The sequence below is a fragment of the Chiloscyllium plagiosum genome, unplaced genomic scaffold (genome assembly GCF_037043375.1).
Source record: "Chiloscyllium plagiosum isolate Xiang-an unplaced genomic scaffold, Cpla_swu_hap1 HiC_scaffold_6, whole genome shotgun sequence".
Taxonomy (NCBI): domain Eukaryota; kingdom Metazoa; phylum Chordata; class Chondrichthyes; order Orectolobiformes; family Hemiscylliidae; genus Chiloscyllium; species Chiloscyllium plagiosum.
Genome location: NW_028270144.1, coordinates 52,273,240 through 52,289,345, shown reverse-complemented (window position 1 = coordinate 52,289,345; position 16,106 = coordinate 52,273,240). Strand labels below are relative to the sequence as shown.

Sequence of the window (16,106 nt, the reverse complement as noted above, 5' to 3'; positions counted from 1 at the left end):
TCCGCGGGTCGGTGTAGACTTGTTGGGTCGAAGGGCCTGTTTCCACACTGTAAGTAATCTAATCCTGACAATACTTTAACAATGAGTAACTTTGTGGATGTCAATCCAGTGTCGTAAGATCTGTTGTGCCTGGTAAAGACATGGGTTGGCCAGTAATCACTTCAAAAGGACTCGGGTCTGTTGTTCTGTTCAGGGTGGCTTAAATGCTACATCAAACCAAGGGTAGAACTTGAGGTCAAGGCAATTCTTCTTGATGATACTTAGGTAGACATTGTTTCAGAGTCTGATTTGTACATTCCACCTGTCCCGATGACTAAGTGTGATTAGGGCAGTGCAAGTCCCACTTAATATTTAGCAGTCTGTGCATTTCCTGGCAAATTGCATTTGTAAAATGAGTCCCTTGATCCAACTCTATACAAGTCAGGACTCCCTATCGGGGAATGCATTCCTTACTGAGCATTTTACCAGTATGATTGCCTGTGGCTTGTCGAGCCGGAGATGCTTCCACTCATCTTGAAAATGTATCAACGATGAGCAGGACATTGGTGTATCCTAGACATTTTAGAGAGATATGTAGTCTACCTGCAGATGTTGGAAGAGATTGGCAAGTGCTGGGGGCCTTAGTTGTGGCATTACCATGGTTAGTCCTGGATTGTTCTTTTGGCATGTTACACAAGGGTCTACCACCAGTTGTGCATGTTTCCTGAACTGTCTTCCCCACCAGCTGTTTTGGAACTGAGCCATCATTTATCGAAGGGGCCAGATGCCCTTTATCTATATCTCTTTGTCTCCAGACATCATCCTTGCTAAACTTAATTTCTGTTTCAATCCATGTCTGCTTCTCTTCTCGAGAGCATTGTTCTTGCATGGTCTTTAAGTCCTGTCACTTGCTCGTGAGGGTTTATATTTTGGGTTTTGTTCATCCACTAGAGTGATTCCCCTGCGAAGCTGTATTTCTAGCTGTCTGGTGGGCTAAGGTATTACCTTGTGCTTCCACGCTGTTCTGTTGGATGTGAGCTTTACATTTCAAAACTGAAACTTTCTGTGGCATTTAGGAGTCTCATATTTCATCCATGTTTAGGATAGGTGTTCTGGCTGCTGTAAGGAATCCCCTCTTCTTCTATCAGGGCCTGAAATCTTGGGCTACTATAAATATTTGCAGTTTTTCCCTCCTCTATTTTACAGACTTCCATCAGTGTTTGTAGCCTTTTGTACTGAGGTGCCTGCTGGCAAGCTGCCTTGCACTATTACTTCATGTAAAGCGGCAACAGCCCAGCCTCCTTTCTGTATATCCTTCTCAACAAAGAAAGAGCCATCTGTGAATAGGACCAGGCCCAGATTCTGCAAAAGCTCTTCTGCCCGAGCAGCCTCATCTAAGTGCTGCAGAATTTCTACACAATCATGTTCTTCTTCAATCTCATCAGTCTCTTTCCTTCCTCTCCCCTCCTGGTCCTCCGAAATTGGGAGCAGATTGGTGGGATTGACCAGGCCACTATGAATGAGGTGGAGGTTGGGGGCTTCTAAGAGGGTAGTCCAGCATGTCCACCGGGCCGATGTCACCTAAGAGACCCGATTCATGGATAACATGTATGAACAGTGTGAGGGCACCTAATAATCAACTTCTGATCAAGTGTGATGGGTGATGTGGCCATCACTTAGTTTCCATGGCTCTCAGGGAACTGCCTCACTCTAGAATTCACTGTATCCAGCTGAGCGGAATAGTAGGCAATGGGTCGCTGCCTGTCACCATCCTCCTGTGAGTATAGCTTTCATGTGACCGTCCTTTTCATGTACATAGAAAATAAATGGTCTCCCATTATCTGGGATGCCCAAAGCTGGGGCTGAGCACAGAGCAGTTTTTAATTTTTGGATGGCAGAATGCTGCTCTTGGGTGAGCTTAATAGCTTCTTTGGACTCCCTTTTCTCTTTCCAAAGATCAATCACTAGCTGAGCAAATGTGTATAACTATCATCCAGTTTTGGTTGAAATAACAAAGGCCCAGAAGGGATTTCAATTCCTGAATAGTTGTAGGTTTGATGGCTGTTTGATGACCAGCTGACCTATTATTTCACATCATTTCATGTTTTCCTACTGAAATCTTTTGTCCCAAGTGTACTACTTGTTCTTGGGCAATTTGCACTTTCTTAAGTTTGGCCTTATGGCCACAGGATTGTAAATGGTCAAGGAGAATGCGTAAATGCTTCTTTGTTGTTCCTACGTCTGGGATGCTAGTAGAATATCATCCGCATATTGAATTACCATGGATGCCATTGGAGGCAATTCCTGCAAATGATTTTGCCAAGCCCTATGGAATGCAATAGCACTATTATGAAAGCTCTGTGGCAGACGTGTTCAGATATACTATTGTTGTTGGATGGCAAAAGCAAACCATGGTAGCAACTCAGGGGTTAATGGGACAGACTAAAAATCCATTGGCCATGTCTATCACCGAAAAGTATTTGTTATCCGGTGAGACAGAGTTAAAAATGATGAACAACCAAGGGTACTTTTTGATCAATGCTCTCCTGTAGTTGACTGTCAGGTTCCTTCTGACTTTTTATCTGGCCATACTGAACTATTAGAAGAACTGCAAACTTTTACTAGTACCACCTTGTTGCTCTAATTGTTTGATTACGAGTAAAATACCTGCAATGGAGGGAGGTATTGTTTAATACATGGCAGGGCAAATTCGGTATAAGTCACTGGGGGCATCCTTAACAGACAGCGGTCATTTTTATCATTTGCCAAAATCGGATGATTCTGTCTTTCTTCTGATTTGTGGTATTGTATTGACCATGTAACATGACCATCCTCAAAATATAGTGATGAATTTATCTGGGTTAAGACATTCATTCCCAGTAGGGCTTGTTGCACAATTCCAACCCATATAAACACCAAGAGGCTCCAATTTATCAGCCAGAGCAATGTTTTTATGAGAGTTAGTCCTTTCACCACCACTCCAATTGTAGTCCTCTGCTCACCATCAAAGGGCAAATTACGTCCGTCAACTAAAGGCAACCACATCAATTCAACTGCAGTGTCCAAAAAGCAATCAATTTCTCTACAGCCCACGCCCATCAAGACAGAACAGCCACCGTTCGTTTTTTTAAATCTGCTAAAAATTGAGCTGAGTGGTGAGATGTTGTCTGTTCTTGTTTTTTCGTGAAATTTAGGAGAGCTTCCTGTTGCTTGGGAGACATCTCTTATTGCATTACAGCTAGAAGGTTTTTCTGGATTTTAGGTTCCGGTTTAGAAGTGGATTTACCTGCAGTCATTTTCTTTCTAAACCGGCATGTTTTTGCCCAGTGTTCTTCTCGATTACAATTATGACATTGGCCTGGGTGTCTACTTTTGAGATCCCGGGCGTAGTTACTATAGTCTGTATAGTTCTCAATTTGGATTCCACATTTCACTCAAGATGATTTGCACCTCCCAATCTGGGATCGTAACTTTTAACATCTTTGCTAACTCTGGTTTTAGTCCTGCAACAAATGCGGATTTAAGGGGTGCGAAGGTACTACGATCTAACTCATCCGGAGTGTCAATATTGCTGGCCAATCTGGGGTGTTCAATCGAGACTGCCACAAAATGCTTCATGTAATCTCTCAGCTCCCCATTGCCTCCTTGCTGGCAAGCCAAAAACTTACTCCAGTCAGTTTTAGGGGTGCTATAATTCTTCAGGCAATTTCTTAAAGCTTTCCATCCATCATCAAGGTCTTGCCCTTTTTCGCCAAATTCTGCTCTCACCTTCATCGCAAGTTTCCTGCCAGTGTTACCTCGTACCATGATGAACAATACTTGTACCCCCTCCATAGGTTGGAGACTGTATATATTTTTTCAATTCTTTTCACATTTTCATGCTTTCTTTTTTGGATGATGAGGCTCTTTGGATCACCTTTAGACCCACTTGGGGTTGGCAGGTTTGGGGGTCTGTCCATTGTGTATTTTCATATTTGACTGCACCCTTTTCATCTTTGTTATTTCTTTTCTCTGGCTCCTAGTCTCTACCGGTCGTAATTTAAAGCCCTGTTGGTTTTTGCTTTTTTTATCCAGATTTGCTGTCATCAGAGTTGTGTCCCTCAATTTCGTTTAGTGCTTGGACCTTATCTTCGCATTCCGAGTACTGAGGAGCAGGCGGGCCACTTGGAGAAGGAGGCATTGATGGAACAATAGGTGGGCTGCAGTTGCAGTTTCCCATCCCTTTCCTTTTGGAATTCCAATTTAGTCGTTTTTAGTTCAGCACAAGGTCTTGCCCTTTTTCGCCAAATTCTGCTCTCACCTTCATCGCAAGTTTCCTGCCAGTGTTACCTCGTACCATGATGAACAATACTTGTACCCCCTCCATAGGTTGGAGACTGTATATATTTTTTCAATTCTTTTTTAGTCGTTTTTAGTTCTAATTGGTCTTTTAGATTATTAATTTCATGGTCAAGATTAGATTTTTCAATAATTTCTTGTTCGCTTTCTGACTTGTTGCATTACACATAAAGTCCAGTGAATCCGTTTTTTGTCTTTTACACTTATACTCATAATTTTACTCTAAACACATTTAATGTCTTTCAGGGACCATTGCCCCTTGGAGGTTCCATTCTTTTGGCGGATTTCAGTCAGTGTCGTAGAGAGGTCAAATTGCTGTTCAGTGTATTCTGTTAAATTTTGGAGAAGTTTGTCCTCAGATATACTGGGTGGGGCCAGTCAGATTTGGACATCTTGAATGATGTTTTTATCCTTCTGATGTCAGAGCCATTGGGCCTATTTCTGGGGCTGGGAGTCCTTTATGACTGTCTAAATTGCTAGTTTTTGCTACAGGCTTGCGTTTCTTATTTGCAATAAGGTTTTGTTTTAATAGAATCCTGTTGAATTGTAGTCGAAATCCTTTTACGTGAATGTAGTTATTAAAAGAGGAATCCTTACTACGGGGCGCCAATAGGTGTGAGGGATGTTTTTGGGGTCTCTGCAGTCATAGCAAATCTTGCTGACCACACTAAGTTGTTGGATACTCTCATTTTCTTCTGAGAATAACCGGTTGTCAAGAGGTAAAAGTTCAAGAATTTTGATCAAGAAACAGTGCCAGTTATATTCTGGTTGTCGAGAATAAACATGTAACTGTGTCAATTTGAAATTTGGCTTACATTTTTAAACATTAAGATGCTGATAGCTTTATCTTAATTATGTTTCATTTTGAAGCCTCAGCAACACAATAATCCAACGACAACATGACATTCAAGTCACTTGACTTGAACCCTTGCGAGATCGGTTAGGTTCGGTTTGTGGTAGCTTTGCATGTGTTTAGAAAAGCTGTTGAACATTCTGTCACATAAGCCTATTAGCAACAGAAAAAAATCTAATTGTTATATGATATTAACTCAATCAGATACGCTGTTTTCTTGTATTTTTAACTGGTATGACATTGGCTCAATCATACTTTTTTATATATTCCCACAGTTCCACTTAGTTGAGAGGTCAATAACGACAGGGCAAAGCTTTAGGGTAACAGGCAGGAGATTGAGAGGATTTGGGGAAAAAAACATTTTTACAGCGTGGAAAGTTAGTACAGGTTGGAAACTATACAGCATTTAAAAAATATTTAGATGAGTACTTCAAATATAATGATTTGGAGTTGCTGGTGTCGGACTGGGGTGTACAAAGTTAAAAATCACACAACACCAGGTTATAGTCCAACAGGTTTTATTGGAAGCACACTAGCTTTCGGAGCGTCGCTCCTTCATCACCTTCACCACTATCACCTGATGAAGGAGCGATGCTCTGAAAGGTAGTCTGCTTCCAATTAAACCTGTTGGACTATAACCTGGTGTTGTGTGATTTTTAACTTCAAATATAATGTCATACAAGAATATTGGATACATGCAGGAAATTGAAATTAGCGCACTTTTAATGGTAGTTATGTTGGTGCAGACTTAATGGGCCAAAGAGCCTTTTCTGTGTTGTATGAATGCAGCACAGAATGCGGTGCTAATCAAACAGACTGATTTTGTTTTGGATGGTGTTGAGCTTCTTGAGTGTTGTTGGAGTTGCACCCTTTTCATCCAGGCATTTGGAGAGTATTTTTTTCTCATTCTTGATTTGTCCCTTGTAAGTAGTGCAAATACTTTGATGAGGTAAAAACAATGACTGCAGATGCTGGAAACCAGAGTATTCCTGATGAAGGGCTTTTGCCTGAAATGTCAATTTTACTGCTTCGCGGATGCTGCCTGAACTGCTGTGCTTTTCCATCACCACTCTAATCCAAAATACTTTGATGAGTCAGGGGATGAGATCCTCTGACCTTCTCTTGCAGCCAAACATTTAAGTGTTTGAGCCAGTTTTGATTTGGTTTGATATAAGCTTGTCAGAATACTGACATACAATGAAAAGTATTGTTTTGTGTGCTAACTAGACAAATCATACCTCACACAACTACTAGAACAGGATGCAGAATATAGTGTTACAGCTACAGAGAAGGTGCAGAGAAAGATCAACTCTGATATTTGAGAGTTCTGTTCATGAGGCTCATAACAGCGAGGAAGAAGCTTTCTTGAATCTGTTAGTACATGTTTTCAACCTTTTGTATGGAAGGGAATCTAATTAGTTTGGAAGGAGTTCTTGATTACGTTGGATGCTTTCACAAGGCATTGGGAAATATAGAAGGAGTCACTAGTCAGAAGACTGGTTTCCGTGATGGATCGGGCTGCATTCACAACTGTCTGTAACTTCTTGTGGTCTTGGCCAGAGCAGTTGCCATACTAAGCATTGTTGCATTCAGAAAGCATGATTTCTAAGGTGCATCTATAAAAAACTTGTAAGAATCATTGTGGATATGCTGAATTTCCTTGCTTTTCAGAAGAAGTAGAGGTATTGGTGTGCTTCCTTGATTGTGGAGTTGACGTGGATGGACCAAGGTAGATTGTTGGTGATATTTACTGTGAGGAGCTTGAAGCTTTCAACCATCTCCAACTAATTACCATTGATACAGATGGGCATGTCCTCCACTCCTCTTCCTGGGGTTGATGACCATCCCTTTTGTTTTGTTGATATTGCAGGAGAGATTTTTGTCTTTACAACATATCAGAAAGCTGTTTATCTCTTTCCTGTACTCTTTCCAACCCTCTATAGTGGTGTCATCAGAAAACTTGTGAATGGAGTTACAGTTTATTTGGCCACACAGTCATGACTGTATATAGCATGTAGTAAGGGGCTGAGTACAGAACCTCCTCCACTACCTTCTGTCTTCTACCTTTGAGCCAGTTCTGTATCCAAATAGCTGGTTCTCCCTGTATTCCATAAGATTTAACCTCGCTAACCCAATGTGCCATGAGGGACCTTGTCGATCGTCTTAATGAATTCACTGTAGATCACATCTACCACTCTGCCCTCATCAATCCTCTTTGTTAATTCTTCAAAAAACTCAATTAAATTAGTGAGACATGATTTCTCAGGCACAAAGCCATCTTGACCATCCCTAACAGTCCTTGCCTTTCCAATTACATGTAAATCCTGACCCTCAGGATTCCCTCCAACAATTTGCCCACCAGAGATGTCAGGCTCACCGGTCTATTGTCCCCTGGCTTTTCTTTAAACTCTTTCTGATATAATAGCACCACGTTAGCCAACCTCCAATCTTCTGGCACCTCACCTGTGGTTATTGATGATACAAATATCTTGGCAAGGTGCTCAGCAATCTCTTGCCTTGCTTCCCACAGAGCTCAAGGGTACACCTGTTCATGTCCCAGGGATTTATCCACCTTTTATGCATTTTAAGACATTCAGCACCACCACCTCTGCAATATGGACATTTTTCAAGATGTCAGTATTTATTTCCCCACGTTTTATACCTTCCATATATCTCTCCACAGTAAACACTGATGCAAAATACACTTTTAGTATCTCATCCATCTCCTGTGGTTTCACATATAGGCGGCCTTGCTGATCTTAATGGGGATCTTTTTTCTCCCTAGTTACCCTTTTGCACTTAATGTATTTGTAGAATCCCTTTGGATTTTCCTTAATCCTTTGCCAAAGCTATTTCATGTCCCCTTTTTGCCCTCCTAATTTCCCTATTATATTCCTAATGCCTTTATATTTTTCTAGTGATTTCACCTGATCCCTGTTGTCCATACCTGCCATATGCTTCCATCTTTTTCTTGACCAAAACCTCAATTTCTCTAGTCATTCAGCATTCCCTACATCTACCAGCCTTGTCCTTCACTTTAACTGGTGTATACTATCTCTGGTCTCTCGTTATCTCATTTTTGAATGATTCCCATTTTCCACCCGTGCCTTTGCCTGTGAACATCTGCCCCCAATCAACTTTTCTTGCCTAATACTGTCAAAATTGGCCTTCCTTCAATTTAGAACTTTAACTTTTACATCCGGTCTATCCTTTTCCATCACTGTTTTAAAACTAATCAAATTATGGTCACTGGCCCACAGTGCTCCCCTCGTGACACCTCAATCAGCTGCCCTGTCTTATTTCCCAAGAGCAGGTCATGTTTTGTACCTTCTCTAGTAGGTAACCCCACATACTGAATCAGAAATTTTTCTTGCAGACACTTACATTCCTCTCCATCCAAGCCTTTAACATTATGGCAGTCCCAGTTTATGCTACCATAACCACTCTATTATTCTCACAGATAACTGAGATCTCCTGACAAATTTGTTTCTCAATTTCCCACTGGCAATTGTGGGTCGATAATACAATCCCAGTAAGGTGATCATCCCTTTCTTATTTCTCAGTTCCACCCAAATTACCTTTACAGACACATTCCCATGAATCTTCTCCCTAAGTAAAGCAGTAAAGCAGCAATGTTTTCATTTATCAAAAATGTCACTGACGTGCCCCCCCCTCCCGCCCAGCTCTTGCTCCCCTTTCTAGCCTTCCTTTAGCATCTGTCCCTGGAGCATTAAGCTGCCAGTCCTATCCATACCTGAGCCATGTTTCTGTAATTACTGTGATATCCCAATCACATGTTCCCAACCATGCCCTGAATTAATCTGCCTTACCTGTTCGTCATCTTGCATTGAAATAAATGTAGTTTAATTTATCAGTCTCACCTCATTACCTGCTGTGATCCTGCCTGCCCTGACTTTTTGACTTATTCATTTTCTCAATTATATCAGTGTCAGACTGCTCTCCTTCCTCACTATTTCCGTGGGTCCCCACACCCCATTACACTGGTTTAAATCCTCCTGAGCAGTTCAAGTAAATCTCCCTGCTGATTAGAGAATCCCCTATCACAATTGATTCAACCTGATGTGCTCCTGTTTACGTTAGAGCCCGTCTCGGTACCAGAAACTTGGCTATCCATGTTACATTCCCTGAAAGTCCATCACCCCCTATGTTTTGCAAAACATACATGTTTGAGATGGGGACAGCCACGGGACACTCTTGCCCTACCTGCCTCCCTCTCCTACCTTTTCTGGAGGTCACATGACTGTATCTTCAGTTTATCTCCCTCCCTGCAACTGCCATCCTTCACACCCTTAGCTCTTGTAGCTTCCTCATTGCCTCTAACTGCAGCTCGAACCGATCCATGCAATCTAATTGGATTCGCAACCAAGCATACCTCCTGCCGACATAATTATCAGTAACATGGAAACCCTCCCTAATCTCTCACACCTGACAGGAAGAGCACACCACTCTACAAAAGAGCATATTTGCATTTTAACAATCTATAGACCCAGGAAACAGCACAATGTTACTGCTCTAAAATCCCTGCTCCAGGCTAACTTAGTACCTATGTTTTATATTTTTAAAGTTTAATCAAGAGACAGATTTCAATAAAGATGTGATCGAAAAGAACCGCCCTACTCCCCATTGTAGATTTATAAAAAAAATCTCGCCACTTAGTTGCTCCCCTGCTGCGATCGCCCTACACGGTTTTTTCAAGGTCAGCTGTGAATTTTGCTGTTTATTTTTCTTGTCTGATGTCCAAAGATACTTGAAATCAAATAGCAGAGGTAGTTAGCTGTGAAGGTTCACAGCTGGGTCAGACAGCAGTGTAGGTTTATTTCTCTGATTCACTACCCACCCATGTGGTCACTGCCTTTGTCTCCCTTCCTCATTTTTTAAAATGCCATTGTCATAATCATATAGCACAGAAACAGATCCTTATATCCAGTTCATCTGTGCATGTATCCCAATCTGACCCGAGTCTCATTTGCCAGCATTTATCCCTCTAAACCTTTCCTATTCATATACCCATCCAGATGCCTTTTTAATTTTGTAATCGTACCTTCCGCCACTATCCCTGGCAGCTCATTCCACATAAGCATCACCCTCTGCATGAATAAATGACCTCTTCTGTCCCTTCGATATCATTCTCCACACGCCTTAAATCCTGGTCAGAAGTCACATGACACTAGATTAGTCCAACACATTTATTTCGAATTACATTATTTCGGAGAGCTGCTCCTTCATCAGTTCTCCTCCTATCACTCCCTCAATCACAACCCCACCTCCCAACACCAAAGCTTTATCTCCAAGACTGTCGACAACCTCATCACCTCAGGAGATCTCCCATTCAAAGCTTCCACACCTCCTGCTCGAAATCCACAAGCATGACTTTCCCCAGTCTACTGATTGTCTCTGCCTTTTCCTGCCCCACTGAACTCATCTTCTCTTATCTCGACTCCATCCTGTCCCTTTTGGTCCAGGAGCTCCCCAACTACATTTGGGACACCAGCCATGCTCACCAACTTCTCTATGACTTGCAATTTCCAGGTCCCCAACACCTCATCTTCACCGTGGGCATCCAGTCTCTCACCCGTATGACCCACAAGGAGAGCCATAAATCCACCCATTACTTCCTCTCCTGCAGACCCAAGCAGTTCCCCTCCACCGATACTCTTATTCACTTGGTGGAACTACTCCTTGCCCTTAACAACTTTTCCTTTGGATCCTCCCATTTCCGACAAAACAGAGGAGTGGCATTGGATACCCACATGTGTCCAAGCTATGCCTACCTATTCACAGGATACATGAACCTCTTCCACAGCGACACTGCACCATCCCCCATTTTTGCCTCTGCTACACAATGACTGTGCCAATGCTGCCTCATGCTCCCACAAGGAGCTCCACCAGTTCTTCAATTTCACCCACACCTTCCACCCTCACCTCAAATTCACCTGGACCAACTCTGACACCTCCCTCCCCTTCCTGGACCACTCTGTCTCCATTTCTGGCAACCAACTTAGCACCGTCATCTATTTCAAACCCACCTACTCCCACAACTACCTTGACTACACCTCCTGCCCATCCCACTCTGCAAAAATGCGATCCCGTACTTATAATTCCTCCTGCTTTTGGGCGGCACGGTGGCACAGTGGTTAGCACTGCTATCTCACAGCGCCAGAGACCCGGGTTCAGTTCCCGCCTCAGGTGACTGACTGTGTGGAGTTTGCACATTCTTCCCGTGTCTGCATGGGTTTCCTCCCACAGTCCAAAAATGTGCAGGTTAGGTGAAATGCTAAATTGCCCACAGTGTTAGGTGAAGGGATAAATGTAGGGGAATGGGTCTGGGTGGGTTGCGCTTCAGCGGGTCGGTGTGGACTTGTTGGGCCGAAGGCCCTGTTTCCACACTGTAAGTAATCTAATCTGCCAGGATGAGCTTTTCCACTCCACGACATTCCAGATGCTCTCCTACTTCAAGGACTATAATTTCCCCTCCCTCGTGATCAGTGATGCCCTCAACCGCATTTCCTCCATCTGTCACACCTCTGCCCTTTAATCTCACCTCCCTCAACCACAACACTCAGTTGTTAGCACTGATGCCTCACAGCACCAGGGTCCCCAGGTTCGATTCCAGCCTCGGGCAACTTTCTGTGTGGAGTCTGCACATTCTCCCTGTGTCTGCGCGGGTTTCCTCCGGGTGCTCCGGTTTCCTCCCACAAAGATGTGCAGGCCATGCTAAATTGCCCATAGTCTTAGGTGCATTAGTCAGAGGGAACTGGGTCTGAGTGGTTTATGCTTCGGACTGGTTCGGCTGAAGGGCCTGTTTCCACACTGCAGGGAATATAATCTAATCTAATCAAAAAAAAACAAGGATAGAATCCCCCTGGTCCTTACACTCCAACCCTCTAAGGTCCAAATCCAGTGCATCATCCTGTGCCATTTTCACCACCTACGGTACAGCACCACCAAAGAGATCCCCACCCCATCTGCTTTCCATAGGGACTGTTTCCTCTGTGACTTCCTGGTTAGGTTAACACTCCACAAACCTTTCCTCCACACCTGGACCTTTCCCTGTGGCTGCAGGAGGTGCAATACCCACCGCCACACCTCCCCTCTTACCTCTGTCCAAGATCCCAAGGAATTATTCCAAGTCCGGCAGAGATTTATCTGCATTTTCTCTAACCTGATTTACTGCATCTGTTGCTCCCGATGTGGACTCCTGTACTTCGGAGAGACTGAATGCAAACTTGGGGACTGATTCAGGGGACAACTATGGTCCGTATGCTCCAATCAACCCCATGTCCTAGTTGGCAGTCATTTGAACCTCCCCTCCCACTCCCCCAACGACCTGTCCATCCTGGGTATCCTCCACCATTAAAATAAGGCCGCACACAAAATGGAGGAAGAACCACCTGGGGAGTTTATAGCCCAATGGCCTTAACATATAATTCACCAGCTTTCAAATCTCCCACTCCCACCACCCGCCTCATCCCAGGTCTAGCCCTCCCGCCCCACTCTGTCCCTTGACCTGACCTAACTAGACAACCTTCATCCTCACCTATCCGCTGCACCTTTCTCACTGACCAAACACAATTACCTCCTACCTGCATCCAGTTATCGCCGTCCCCAATCCCCTCCCTTTGTTTATTTCTCAGCCCCCTTTTCCCTCCCCAGTTCTGATGAAGGTGCTTGCCCAAAATATCGACTCTCCTGCTGCTCTGATGCTGCTTGACCTGCTGTGCTTTTTCCAACTCCCCATTTTATCAACTCTCACTTATTTTATTGGTTCAGTATTTGTCAATGTAAAACTATGTTTCTCTGGTCCTTTGAAATTATATATACTACTACATATTGCTAAATAGTCCTCTGATGGACAAGCTTCTCAATACATGCTGTAGTACTGAGACATATACATTGTATAAGTAATGTAACTTTCCCATTCTCTTGTCATCCTCAACGCTTGCTGGTTACAATTTCATGTACACTGAGCACAGTCTGTACTTCAAACAAGTGGTTATCCTTCATTAGTGAATCTACACAGAAAATGTCAATCAGACAAAATATTACAAATAAATTTAATCTGATCCTCAGCTACATTATAACTATTTTAATCAACCTATTCAGACACAGTGCAACTTGCCTGGGCAAGTGAGACTTAAGCCCAGACCTTTTGGCCTGTGTCTGTTCACTACGCAGAGTTCAAGTCATTCCTTCAGACTAACCGTTGCAGGTTTGGTTCCGGAATAGACATTTTCCAATCAACCTGTTCCAAGTCATTATCATAAACCTCTGGATCAGATGGGACTTGAACCCAGGCGTTCTGGCTGAAACTGTACTACTGCACCACATGACCCTGCATATCTATGTTATACACCTATGCACTACCATCATGGATGGTCTGCTGAATATAGATGAGGACGAAAACATTTGCCCTCAATAGTTGGGATACTGTGGCCAACTTTAACATGATTTTGGACAGAAGGGTAAAACAATTTTACCATTGGACATTGGGAAGAGGTTTTATCTGATGTTAAATCAATGCACTGAATGACAACTAGAAGCTCCTGCTTGAATGTGCATATGTATGAGCATTTGTTATGCCTTTATCAACTTTTTCTGCGTGGCCACTTTCAAGAAGCTTTGGACTTGAACACCAAGATTCTTCTGTGCATCAATGTCGTTCAGAGTCGTGCCATTAACTGTATAGCTTTCCTTAACATTTGTTCTCCTAAAGTGCAGTTTAGGAGATCAAATGTTACCTGGGAGATCAAATATCACACTTGCCCGAATGAAACACCATCTGCCATTTTTCCAGCCGTATCTGAAACCTTCTACAGTCCACAACTCCATCGATCTTTGCACCATCTGTAAACTTACAAACCTACCCATTTATGTTCTCATCCAAGTCATCTGTATAAATCACAAACTGCAGAGGTCCCAGTCATGACCACCAGCCAGAAACCCCCCCATCTTCCACTACCCGCTGCCTTCTAAGGACAAGTCAATTCTGAATTCATGCAGCCAAGTAACCGTGGATCCCATGCATCTCAATCTTCTGGAATAGCTCACCATGTCAAAAGCCTTACTAAAATCCAAATAGATAACATGCACTGTCCTACTCTCATTGATCATCTTTATAACCTCCTTTAGAACTTCAATCAAGTTAGAAAGACATGAGTACCCTGCTCAAAGCCATGCTGACTGTCCCTAAGTAGGCCATGCTTTTCCAAATGAGCATTAATCCTATCCCTAAGAACTCTCTCCAAAAGCTTCCCAACCAACTGCTAAATGTTGGGCTAATGTGTAGAACTAGATTAGATTAGATTAGATTAGATTCCCCACAGTGTGGAAACAGGCCCTTCAGCCCAACAAGTCCGTGCAGAAGCCAGAACTGAATATTTTTGGAAATATCAGTTGAGGACAGGACCACATTGAGCTTGTCACCACACCACCCACCACTATTGCATCCAACTATTCCCCACCCTACGCTGAATAATTCGCAGATACTGTTGCATTACACTTGCAAATAATAGTAATTGGTTGAGTGAGTTGAGGCAACCAGAGACTGTGAAACTAAAACCCAGTAAGTGGTGGTGAATGGGCGCAAAATGGGGATGTTTTCCATGAAACATCAGCGTGAACAGACAGGACCAAAATATTTCACAGCAGTTATTTTTCCTGTGTGAGAGCTTCTTATGAAACCATCTTATACTCAGAGGTCCTGGAAGCTCGACAGCACATAGGAATTCAAGACCAGGAGCAATTTATTCAGCACCGTCAGCATTCCTACCATTCAGCTGGATGGTGGTCAATTCCAACTCTTCCCTCAATTTCATTATATATTGTGTTGGATGCAGGCTATTCACAGTTAGAACCTCGATCCAGCCCAGAAATTTGTAAACTGCTATATCGTTGTTGAGTCTTACACCTGAGTAAAAATTCATATCACCATGCCAATTCTCTGATGAATACTACAGTGATTTAGGCAAACTACTTTGTAAATTAAGTCACTGTTATATCAGAAAACCTGAAAAGCCATAGGGCCAAAGTGTGGCAGATTAATTATCTATTAATTTAGATAAATGTGAGGTGCTGCATTTTAGAAAGGCAAATCAGGGAAGGAATTGGATACTTAATGGTAAGATCCTGGGGAGTGTTGCTGAAGAAAGAGAACTTGGAGTGCAGGTTCATAGTTCCTTGAAGGCAGATATAGGGTAATAAAGAAGCATTTGTTATGCTTTCCTTAATTGGTCAGAGAGCATTGAGTACAGGTCATGTTGTGGCTATACTTTGGCCACTTTTAGAATATTGTATGCAATTCTGGGCTCCCTGCTACAGGAAGAATGTTGTGAAACTTGAAAGGGTTAAAAAAAGATTTAAAAGGATGTTGCCAGGGTTGGAGGGTTTGGGATGTAGGGAGTGGCTGAATAGGCTGGGCTGTTTTCCCTGGAGCGTTGGACGCTAAGGGGTGACCTTATAGGAGTTTATAAAATCATGAGGAACATAGGGTAAATAGACCAGGTCTTTTCCCTGGGGTGAGGGAGTCCAGAAAGTAGAGAGCATAATTTGAGGTGAGAGGGGAAGATTTAAAAGGGCCCTAAGAGGCAACTTTTTCACGCAAAGGTTTGTGCATGTATGGAATGAGCTGCCAGAGGTTGGGACTGGTACAATTACAAGATTTAAAAGGCACCTGGATGAGTATACGAGGAGGGAGGGTTTAGAGGGATATGGGCCAAGTGCTGGCAAATGGGACTAGATTAGGTTAGGATTTCTGCTCAGCAAGAACAAGCAGTACTGAAGGGTCTGTTTTCGTGCTGTATATCTATGACTCTATGACTCTATGACTCTGAGTAATTCACTGTGTAATTGGTATCATGGCTTCAAATTCAAACAATTTTTTGTGGGCTTGACTTAGAATAGTGGATAAGGTAAAAAC

The 16,106-nt window shown here is 42.9% G+C and overlaps 1 protein-coding gene across 7 annotated transcripts in view; it reads left to right on the top strand.

Moving 5' to 3' along the window:
* The window catches only part of maml2 (mastermind like transcriptional coactivator 2), a 434,176-nt gene that overhangs the window by 112,366 nt on the left and 305,704 nt on the right, over nucleotides 1-16,106 (top strand). The gene's annotated exons all lie outside the window — the stretch shown is intronic.